Here is a 12,500-nt window from a genome sequence, read left to right as displayed (position 1 = left end):
TTATTATTATTTTTTTAAACCTCATAGTTCAATGTCAAATGTGAGTTTGGCTTGCGCTTAAATCAACTGGCAACTTCGACGTGTGTCGTGTAATTGATGAGTAGTAACGTGCTACTTTCAATACGTGTTATTTTCAATACATCTCAATGTCTGTGGTTCAAAGCCGTTCTACTTGTTATTATTTAAAGAGTTAAAGAGTAAAAAATGTGTATTTAAAAAAAATGAAAGCATATATGTGACTGTTTAGAAAGTCTAATTTAATCAGTGATTTTCTTTACATTGTAGGCTATTGACTCCATAATATAACTGTATCGGTCAACATGTTTGTTGTCCCCCCTGAGACTGATTCTCTCATGTCTGGAAGTCTATTTGTTAAACCCCCATGTTTCTGTACTGTGTCTGTATTTCAGGGTTTGTGTATACTCCTCCTTTACACCAGCCCCCTCTGCTGTTTTGCTAATTTCAGCCAAGCGAAAGAGCTGGTCTATAAGATAAAGAAGGATTACCCTCAGGGACACTCATCGGGTCCATGGGCTCCGACCTACACTTGGATTTATCCCTCGATCCCCATGTTTTATTCAATCTGCCCCAGAAGAAGCCCAGTGATCAGTATGTCACTCTGAACAGCACTACGGGACAGCTGTTTACGTCTGGCAAAGAGATCGACAGGGAGACGCTCTGCCCCGACTCCTCGGAGTACAACCAGGGCTGCGTCCTCTCCCTGGATGTTTTCGTTCTACCCCAGCAGTATTTCCAGCTGGTTAAGGTCAAAATCTTGGTCGAGGACGTTAACGATAACCGTCCGCGCTTCCCGACGGGCGAGATTAGGGTTTCCGTCCCGGAGAACACCCAGGTCAATGCGAGGTTCGCGGTGGAGCAGTCAGCGACAGACCCCGATCTGGGGTTTCACGGGGTTCAGACTTACTGGCTGGTCAACGACTTTGGGGTGTTCACTCTGGACGTAGAGGAGAACGAGGGGGTGAGCTGACACCCTTCCTCATCGTGACCGACGAGCTGGACCGGGAACGACGGGAAGAATACGTAACGGATATTATAGCAGAGGGACGGTGGGTTGCCACCTCTCCTTGGCACCGCCACGTTAAGGATTATAATCACTGATGTCAACGATAACTGTCCTCAGTTCACAGAGTCACAGGTCAACGTGACGCTCTACGGGAATACGACTAAAGGAGAGCACCTGTCCAGGTTACACGCCTTCGACCCAGACCAGGGCGCCAACGCCGTGATCAGCTATGCGTACAGCGACCGCGTTCCCGGGAGGCTAGAGCTCTGTTCCATCTGGACCGGATTACCGGAGTGATCAAACTGGCCGGTCAGATCAACACCGCAACCGGGAAGTACTACAAACTCACTGTCCTCGCCAACGGGCCTGGTTGCGTCCCTGCCGTCGCCACGGTGACAGTGCACGTGATCCGGGTAGCTTCCGGTCCGCCTGTTATTATGCCGCGCTACATCGCGGCGGAGAAAGACGGCGTGGTCAAGATGAAGGAGTCCGAACCGCCGTTTTCCCCGATCGCGTTTTTCACCGTGTCGAACACGGACCAGAGAGGACCAGGGACGGAATGTCTACTTGAAGGATTCGGCCCGTTCCGACTGACACCTTACAAACGGTTGAAGAACGAGTATCTGTTAGAGACGACGGAGTCACTGGACCACGAGCAGAGGCAGGACTACGAGCTGACCGTAGTGCTCAGGAACCCCAGAGGTCTCGCCATTAAGACCTTTGTTAAGATCCTGGTTCTGGATGAGAACGACAACGCGCCAGTCTTCAAACAGTCTCTGTATGAGGTGAGTGAATGTATTTATGAACGCGTGAATGTTTCTATGGTTACGGTTAGGGTTTGGACATGAAACATTGAGCATATTATTTATAGTACGTTGATTTTCTTAAGCCATTTCAGTACAATAATACAAAATATAAGGATTCTTTTGTTGTTGAAAAATAATTGTTGTTGACTAATAAAATCTAAAAAAGGTCTTCTCACATATTTATTTCAGTATTTACCTATTTATTTTAGAATTTATTTTAGTATTTCAAATGTATTTTAAAATGCATTTATTTATTATAGCATTTACTTATTATTACAGTATTTACACAATTATTTTAGTGTTTACTTATTTATTATAGTATTTACAAATGTATTTTAGTATTTAGGTATTATATATTTATTTTAAAATGTACTTATTTATTATACTATTTACAAATGTATTTTAAAATGTACTTATTTATTTATATATTTACCTACTTATTTGATTCCTTGATAACATCATACTTATTATTAGAGTCCTTGATAACACCATACTTATTATTAGAGTCCTTGTTAACACCATACTTATTATTAGAGTCCTTGATAACACCATACTTATTATCAGAGTCCTTGATAACACCATACTTATTATTAGTCCTTGTTAACACCATACTTATTATTAGAGTCCTTGATAACACCATACTTATTATTAGAGTCCTTGATAACACCATACTTATTATTAGAGTCCTTGATAACACCATACTTATTATTAGAGTCCTTGATAACACCATACTTATTATCAGAGTCCTTGATAACACCATACGTATTATTAGAGTCCTTGATAACACCATACTTATTATTAGAGTCTTTGTTAACACCATACTTATTATTAGAGTCCTTGATAACACCATACTTATTATCAGAGTCCTTGATAACACCATACTTATTATTAGTCCTTGTTAACACCATACTTATTATTAGAGTCCTTGATAACACCATACTTATTATTAGAGTCCTTGATAACACCATACTTATTATTAGAGTCCTTGATAACACCATACTTATTATCAGAGTCCTTGATAACACCATACTTATTATTAGAGTCCTTGATAACACCATACTTATTATTAGAGTCCTTGATAACACCATACTTATTATTAGAGTCCTTGATAACACCATACTTATTATTAGAGTCCTTGATAACACCATACTTATTATTAGAGTCCTTGATAACACCATACTTATTATCAGAGTCCTTGATAACACCATACTTATTATTAGAGTCCTTGATAACACCATACTTATTATTAGAGTCCTTGATAACACCATACTTATTATTAGAGTCCTTGATAACACCATACTTATTATCAGAGTCCTTGATAACACCATACTTATTATTAGAGTCCTTGTTAACACTTATTTCATTCTCAGGTCTCCGTGGAGGAGAATAACCCTCCCAACAGCTTCCTGACCCAGCTCCAGGCCACAGACCAGGACAGTGAGGCCAGAGGAGAGGTCATCTACACGCTGGGGTCAGACGCCCCCTTCGTGTTCCTCCTGGAGAGGCTGACCGGCGTGCTGACCGTGTCCACATCTCTGGACAGAGAAGAGAAGCAGACCTACAGGTCTGTCGCGTATTGATGATGTATCATAACGTATTACGACTGATACTGTATGGATTACAATGCATTATAAATTGCCTATATATGTTTATAGTAATAAGAATAATTTGCTTATTTAGCTGTTTCATTACAGGAAATAATCTCAAAGCGCATAAAAAAAGTGAAACAAAAAAACAAAGTTGGTGTAATTAAATAAATCTATGTCAAAGATGACATAAACCTGTTCTTTATCAAGGGTGGCATAAGCAATGTTTAATAACGGCTTTATAAATCATATTAAATTGAGGCATCACAAATGAATTGATAACCCATCATGCATCTTGGTAGAGAATTGCAACACCAGCATGGTGGGTTAGACTTCCACCCGTATGTAAAAATGTATTGGCGCGTGACTGCAAATGGCTGTGGATAAACGCCCGTGTGTTATATTACTCTAAACCCTTTGTAGGACAGGCCCAACCTCTTTCCCTCTTGGGCGCACAGCCAATAGTGGACCTGATCTCAACTGTCCCCAGAATGCTGCAGAATCACACACTCTAAAGTGCAGTTCTTCACCAAAAACATTGGTGGGGTCCGTTAAAATCCGTATGTATTTTTTGGCTGAATTCCGGGGGTTCCCACCTATACTACGTTTCCTCGGTTTTGTTTTTCCAGGTTTCAGATTTCCCCGTTTTTTTTCTGGTTTTCCCACAGCTTTTAAAACATACTATATTGACCTAAAACCAAGGCTGGTGGTATGTATTTATAGTACAGCATGGTATCTCTGAAGGTTGGTGGTATGTGTTTATAGGACAGCATGGTATCTCTGAAGGCTGGTGGTATGTGTTTACAGGACAGCATGGTATCTCTGAAGGTTGGTGGTATGTGTTTATAGGACAGCATGGTATCTCTGAAGGCTGGTGGTATGTGTTTACAGGACAGCATGGTATCTCTGAAGGCTGGTGGTATGCGTTTACAGGACAGCATGGTATCTCTGAAGGCTGGTGGTATGTGTTTACAGGACAGCATGGTATCTCTGAAGGCTGGTGGTATGTGTTTACAGGACAGCATGGTATCTCTGAAGGCTGGTGGTATGGTTTAAAGGACAGCATGGTATCTCTGAAGGCTGGTGGTATGTGTTTACAGGACAGCATGGTATCTCTGAAGGCTGGTGGTATGTGTTTAGGGTACAGCATGGTATCTCTGAGGCTGGTGGTATGTGTTTAGGGTACAGCATGGTATCTCTGAAGGCTGGTGGTATGTGTTTAGGGTACAGCATGGTATCTCTGGAGGCTGGTGGTATGTGTTTAGGGTACAGCATGGTATCTCTGGAGGCCGGTGGTATGTGTTTAGGGTACAGCATGGTATCTCTGAAGGCTGGTGGTATGTGTTTACAGAACAGCATGGTATCTCTGAAGGCTGGTGGTATGTGTTTATGGTACAGCATGGTATCTCTGAAGGCTGGTGGTATGTGTTTACGGTACAGCATGGTATCTCTGAAGGCTGGTGGTATGTGTTTACAGGACAGCATGGTATCTCTGAAGGCTGGTGGTATGTGTTTACAGGACAGCATGGTATCTCTGAAGGCTGGTGGTATGTGTTTTCAGGACAGCATGGTATCTCTGAAGGCTGGTGGTATGTGTTTACAGGACAGCATGGTATCTCTGAAGGCTGGTGGTATGTGTTTACAGGACAGCATGGTATCTCTGAAGGCTGGTGGTATGTGTTTACAGGACAGCATGGTATCTCTGAAGGCTGGTGGTATGTGTTTACAGGACAGCATGGTATCTCTGATGGCTGGTGGTATGTGTTTATAGTACAGCATGGTATCTCTGATGGCTGGTGGTATGTGTTTACAGGACAGCATGGTATCTCTGATGGCTGGTGGTATGTGTTTACAGGACAGCATGGTATCTCTGAAGGCTGGTGGTATGTGTTTACAGGACAGCATGGTATCTCTGAAGGCTGGTGGTATGTATTTATGGTACAGCATGGTATCTCTGAAGGTCTGGTGGTATGTGTTTACAGGACAGCATGGTATCTCTGAAGGCTGGTGGTATGTGTTTACAGGACAGCATGGTATCTCTGAAGGCTGGTGGTATGTATTTATGGTACAGCATGGTATCTCTGAAGGCTGGTGGTATGTGTTTACAGGACAGCATGGTATCTCTGAAGGCTGGTGGTATGTATTTATAGTACAGCATGGTATCTCTGATGGCTTGTGGTATGTGTTTATAGTACAGCATGGTATCTCTGAAGGCTGGTGGTATGTGTTTACAGGACAGCATGGTATCTCTGAAGGCTGGTGGTATGTGTTTACAGGACAGCATGGTATCTCTGAAGGCTGGTGGTATGTGTTTACAGGACAGCATGGTATCTCTGAAGGCTGGTGGTATGTGTTTAGGGTACAGCATGGTATCTCTGGAGGCCGGTGGTATGTGTTTAGGGTAAAGCATGGTATCTCTGAAGGCTGGTGGTATGTGTTTAGGGTACAGCATGGTATCTCTGGAGGCTGGTGGTATGTGTTTAGGGTACAGCATGGTATCTCTGGAGGCCGGTGGTATGTGTTTAGGGTACAGCATGGTATCTCTGAAGGCTGGTGGTATGTGTTTATGGACAGCATGGTATCTCTGAAGGCTGGTGGTATGTGTTTATGGACAGCATGGTATCTCTGAAGGCTGGTGGTATGGTTTATGGTATCTCACAGTATGACTTGTTATATACAGGGTCAACACAGCATGGTATCTCTGAACACCCTACTGGTGAAGACCTGATGTGTTTAACACCCCACAGCATGGTATCTCTGAAGGCTGGTGGTATGTGTTTACAGTACAGCATTGTATCTCTAAAGGCCTGATGGGTCCAACACCCCACAGTATGACTTGTTATATAAAGACCTGACTGGGTCCAACACCCCACAGTATGACTTGTTATATAAAGACCTGACTGGGTTCAACACCCCACAGTATGACTTGTTATATAAAGACCTGACTGGGTCCAACACCCCACAGTATGACTTGTTATGTAAAGACCAACTGGGTCCAACACCCCACAGTATGACTTGTTATATAAAGACCTGACTGGGTCCATCACCCCACAGTATGACTTGTTATATAAAGACGTGACTGGGTCCAACACCCCACAGTATGACTTGTTATATAAAGACGTGACTGGGTCCAGCACCCCACAGTATGACTTGTTATATAAAGACCTGACTGGGTCCAACACCCCACAGTATGACTTATTATATAAAGACCTGACTGGGTCCAACACCCCACAGTATGACTTGTTATATAAAGACCTGACTGGGTCCAACACCCCACAGTATGACTTGTTATATAAAGACGTTGACTGGGTCCAGCACCCCAGTATGACTTGTTATATTGTTATATAAAGACCTGACTGGGTCCAACACCCCACAGTATGACTTGTTATATTGTTATATAAAGACCTGACTGGGTCCAACACCCCACAGTATGACTTGTTATATAAAGACCTGACTGGGTCCAACACCCCACAGTATGACTTGTTATATAAAGACGTGACTGGGTTCAACACCCCGCAGTATGACTTGTTAGAGTAAAGACCTGACTGGGTCCAACACCCCACAGTATGACTTGTTATATTGTTATATAAAGACCTGACTGGGTCCAACACCCCACAGTATGACTTGTTATATAAAGACCTGACTGGGTCCAACACCCCACAGTATGACTTGTTATATAAAGACCTGACTGGGTCCAACACCCCACAGTATGACTTGTATATTGTTATATAAAGACCTGACTGGGTCCAACACCCCACAGTATGACTTGTTATATAAAGACCTGACTGGGTCCAACACCCCACAGTATGACTTGTTATATAAAGACCTGACTGGGTTCATCACCACACAGTATGACTTGTTATATAAAGACCTGACTGGGTCCAACACCCCACAAAGTATGACTTGTTATATTGTTATATAAAGAGCCTGACTGGGTCCAACACCCCACAGTATGACTTGTTATATTGTTATATAAAGACCTGACTGGGTCCAACACCCCACAGTATGACTTGTTATATAAAGACCTGACTGGGTCCAACACCCCACAGTATGACTTGTTATATAAAGACTTGACTGGGTCTAACACCCCGTTAGTATGACTTGTTATATAAAGACCTGACTGGGTCCAACACCCCACAGTATGACTTGTTATATTGTTATATAAAGACCTGACTGGGTCCAACACCCCACAGTATGACTTGTTATATAAAGACCTGACTGGGTCCAACACCCACAGTATGACTTGTTATATAAAGACCTGACTGGGTCCAACACCCCACAGTATGACTTGTTATATTGTTATATAAAAGACCTGACTGGGTCCAACACCCCACAGTATGACTTGTTATATAAAGACCTGACTGGGTCCATCACCACACAGTATGACTTGTTATATAAAGACCTGACTGGGTCCAACACCCCACAGTATGACTTGTTATATAAAGACCTGACTGGGTCCAACACCCCACAGTATGACTTGTTATATAAAGACCTGACTGGGTCCAACACCCCACAGTATGACTTGTTATATAAAGACCTGACTGGGTCCAACACCCCACAGTATGACTTGTTATATAAAGACCTGACTGGGTCCAACACCCCACAGTATGACTTGTTATATAAAGACCTGACTGGGTCCAACACCCCACAGTATGACTTGTTATATAAAGAGCCTTGACTGGGTCCAACACCCCACAGTATGACTTGTTATATAAAGACCTGACTGGGTCCAACACCCCGCAGTATGACTTGTTATATCGTTGTATAAAGACCTGACTGGGTCCAACACCCCACAGTATGACTTGTTATATAAAGACCTGACTGGGTCCAACACCCCACAGTATGACTTGTTATATAAAGACCTGACTGGGTCCAACACCCCACAGTATGACTTGTTATATAAAGGCCTGACTGGGTCCAACACCCCACAGTATGACTTGTTATATAGAGACCTGACTGGGTCCAACACCCCACAGTATGACTTGTTATATAAAGACCTGACTGGGTCCAGCACCCCACAGTATGACTTGTTATATAAAGACGGACTGGGTCCAAACACCCCACAGTATGACTTGTTATATAAAGACGTGACTGGGTTCAACACCCCGCAGTATGACTTGTTATATAAAGACCTGACTGGGTCCAACACCCCACAGTATGACTTGTTATATAAAGACCTGACTGGGTCCAACACCCCACAGTATGACTTGTTATATAAAGACCTGACTGGGTCCAACACCCCCACAGTATGACTTGTTATATTGTTATATAAAGACCTGACTGGGTCCAACACCTCACAGTATGACTTGTTATATTGTTATATAAAGACCTGACTGGGTCCAACACCCCACAGTATGACTTGTTATATAAAGACCTGACTGGGTCCAACACCCCACAGTATGACTTGTTATATAAAGACTTGACTGGGTTCAACACCCCGCAGTATGACTTGTTATATAAAAAGACCTGACTGGGTCCAACACCCCACAGTATGACTTGTTATATTGTTATATAAACACCTGACTGGGTCCAACACCCCACAGTATGACTTTGTTATATAAAGACCTGACTGGGTCCAACACCCCACAGTATGACTTGTTATATAAAGACCTGACTGGGTCCAACACTCCCACAGTATGACTTGTTATATTGTTATATAAAGACCTGACTGGGTCCAACACCCCACAGTATGACTTGTTATATAAAGACCTGACTGGGTCCATCACCACACAGTATGACTTGTTATATAAAGACCTGACTGGGTCCAACACCCCACAGTATGACTTGTTATATAAAGACCTGACTGGGTCCAACACCCCCACAGTATGACTTGTTATATAAAGACCTGACTGGGTCCAACACCCCACAGTATGACTTGTTATATAAAGACCTGACTGGGTCCAACACCCCACAGTATGACTTGTTATATAAAGACCTGACTGGGTCCAACACCCACAGTATGACTTGTTATATAAAGACCTGACTGGGTCCAACACCCCACAGTATGACTTGTTATATAAAGACCTGACTGGGTCCAACACCCCACAGTATGACTTTGTTATAAAGACCTGACTGGGTCCAACACCCCGCAGCATGACTTGTTATATCGTTGTATAAAGACCTGACTGGGTCCAACACCCCACAGTATGACTTGTTATATAAAGACCTGACTGGGTCCAACACCCCACAGTATGACTTGTTATATAAAGACCTGACTGGGTCCAACACCCCACAGTATGACTTGTTATATAAAGGCCTGACTGGGTCCAACACCCCACAGTATGACTTGTTATATAGAGACCTGACTGGGTCCAACACCCCACAGTATGACTTGTTATATAAAGACCTGACTGGGTCCAGCACCCCACAGTATGACTTGTTATATAAAGACGTGACTGGGTCCAACACCACAGTATGACTTGTTATATAAAGACGTGACTGGGTTCAACACCCCGCAGTATGACTTGTTATATAAAGACCTGACTGGGTCCAACACCCCACAGTATGACTTGTTATATTGTTATATAAAGACCTGACTGGGTCCAACACCCCACAGTATGACTTGTTATATAAAGACCTGACTGGGTCCAACACCCCACAGTATGACTTGTTATATAAAGACCTGACTGGGTCCAACACCCCACAGTATGACTTGTTATATTGTTATATAAAGACCTGACTGGGTCCAACACCCCACAGTATGACTTGTTATATAAAGACCTGACTGGGTCCATCACCACACAGTATGACTTGTTATATAAAGACCTGACTGGGTCCAACACCCCACAGCATGACTTGTTATATTGTTATATAAAGACCCAATTGGGTCCAACACCCCACAGTATGACTTGTTATATTGTTATATAAAGACCTGACTGGGTCCAACACCCCACAGTATGACTTGTTATATAAAGACCTGACTGGGTCCAACACCCCACAGTATGACTTGTTATATAAAGACCTGACTGGGTCCAACACCCCACAGTATGACTTGTTATATTGTTATTAAAGACCTATAAAGATGACTTGTTATAGAAGACTGACTGGGTCCAACACCCCACAGTATGACTTGTTATATAAAGACCTGGACTGGGTCCATCACCCCACAGTATGACTTGTTATATAAAGACCTGACTGGGTCCAACACCACACAGTATGACTTGTTATATAAAGACCTGACTGGGTCCAACACCCCACAGTATGACTTGTTATATAAAGACCTGACTGGGTCCAACACCCCACAGTATGACTTGTTATATAAAGACCTGACTGGGTCCAACACCCCACAGTATGACTTGTTATATAAAGACCTGACTGGGTCCAAACACCCCACAGTATGACTTGTTATATAAAGACCTGACTGGGTCCAACACCCCACAGTATGACTTGTTATATAAAGACCTGACTGGGTCCAACACCCCACAGTATGACTTGTTATATAAAGACCTGACTGGGTCGTTACAAAAGACCTGACTGGGTCCAACACCCCACAGTATGACTTGTTATATTGTTATATAAAGACCTGACTGGGTCCAACACCCCACAGTATGACTTGTTATATTGTTATATAAAGACCTGACTGGTCGTTGTATAAAGACCTGACTGGGTCCAACACCCCACAGTATGACTTGTATATTGTTATAAAGACCTGACTGGGTCCAACACCCCACAGTATGACTTGTTATATTGTTATATAAAGACCTGACTGGGTCCAACACCCCACAGTATGACTTGTTATATAAAGACCTGACTGGGTCCAACACCCCACAGTATGACTTGTTATATAAAGACCTGACTGGGTCCAACACCCCACAGTATGACTTGTTATATTGTTATATAAAGACCTGACTGGGTCCAACACCCCACAGTATGACTTGTTATATAAAGACCTGACTGGGTCCAACACCCCGCAGTATGACTTGTTATATAAAGACCTGACTGGGTCCATCACCACACAGTATGACTTGTTATATAAAGACCTGACTGGGTCCAACACCCCACAGTATGACTTGTTATATAAAGACCTGACTGGGTCCAACACCCCACAGTATGACTTGTTATATAAAGACCTGACTGGGTCCAACACCCCACAGTATGACTTGTTATATAAAGACCTGACTGGGTCCAACACCCCACAGTATGACTTGTTATATAAAGACCTGACTGGGTCCAACACCCCACAGTATGACTTGTTATATAAAGACCTGACTGGGTCCAACACCCCACAGTATGACTTGTTATATAAAGACCTGACTGGGTCCAACACCCCACAGTATGACTTGTTATATAAAGACCTGACTGGGTCCAACACCCCGCAGTATGACTTGTTATATTGTTGTATAAAGACCTGACTGGGTCCAACACCCCACAGTATGACTTGTTATATAAAGACCTGACTGGGTCCAACACCCCACAGTATGACTTGTTATATAAAGACCTGACTGGGTCCAACACCCCACAGTATGACTTGTTATATAAAGAGCCTGACTGGGTCCAACACCCCACAGTATGACTTGTTATATAGAGACCTGACTGGGTCCAACACCCCACAGTATGACTTGTTATATAAAGACCTGACTGGGTCCAGCACCCCACAGTATGACTTGTTATATAAAGACGTGACTGGGTCCAACACCCCACAGTATGACTTGTTATATAAAGACCTGACTGGGTCCAACACCCCACAGTATGACTTGTTATATAAAGACCTGACTGGGTCCAACACCCCGCAGTATGACTTGTTATATAAAGACCTGACTGGGTCCAACACCCCACAGTATGACTTGTTATATAAAGACCTGACTGGGTCCAACACCCCGCAGTATGACTTGTTATATAAAGACCTGACTGGGTCCAACACCCCACAGTATGACTTGTTATATTGTTATATAAAGACCTGACTGGGTCCAACACCCCACAGTATGACTTGTTATATAAAGACCTGACTGGGTTCAACACCCCACAGTATGACTTGTTATATTGTTATATAAAGACCTGACTGGGTCCAACACCCCACAGTATGACTTGTTATATAAAGACCTGACTGGGTCCAACACCCCGCAGTATGACTTGTTATATCGTTGT

General features: G+C 43.1%; 1 pseudogene; it reads left to right on the top strand.

Annotated features, from left to right (window-relative positions):
- LOC135529024 (protocadherin-20-like) overlaps window positions 1–3,394 on the top strand; it is a 3,560-nt pseudogene extending 166 nt beyond the window's left edge.
- The last annotated feature ends 9,106 nt before the right edge of the window (window positions 3,395–12,500 follow it).

This window comes from Oncorhynchus masou, unplaced genomic scaffold (genome assembly GCF_036934945.1).
Source record: "Oncorhynchus masou masou isolate Uvic2021 unplaced genomic scaffold, UVic_Omas_1.1 unplaced_scaffold_1080, whole genome shotgun sequence".
NCBI classification, from domain to species: Eukaryota; Metazoa; Chordata; class Actinopteri; order Salmoniformes; family Salmonidae; genus Oncorhynchus; species Oncorhynchus masou.
Note: the sequence above shows the minus strand (reverse complement) of the source record. Positions and strands in the feature narration are given on the sequence as shown.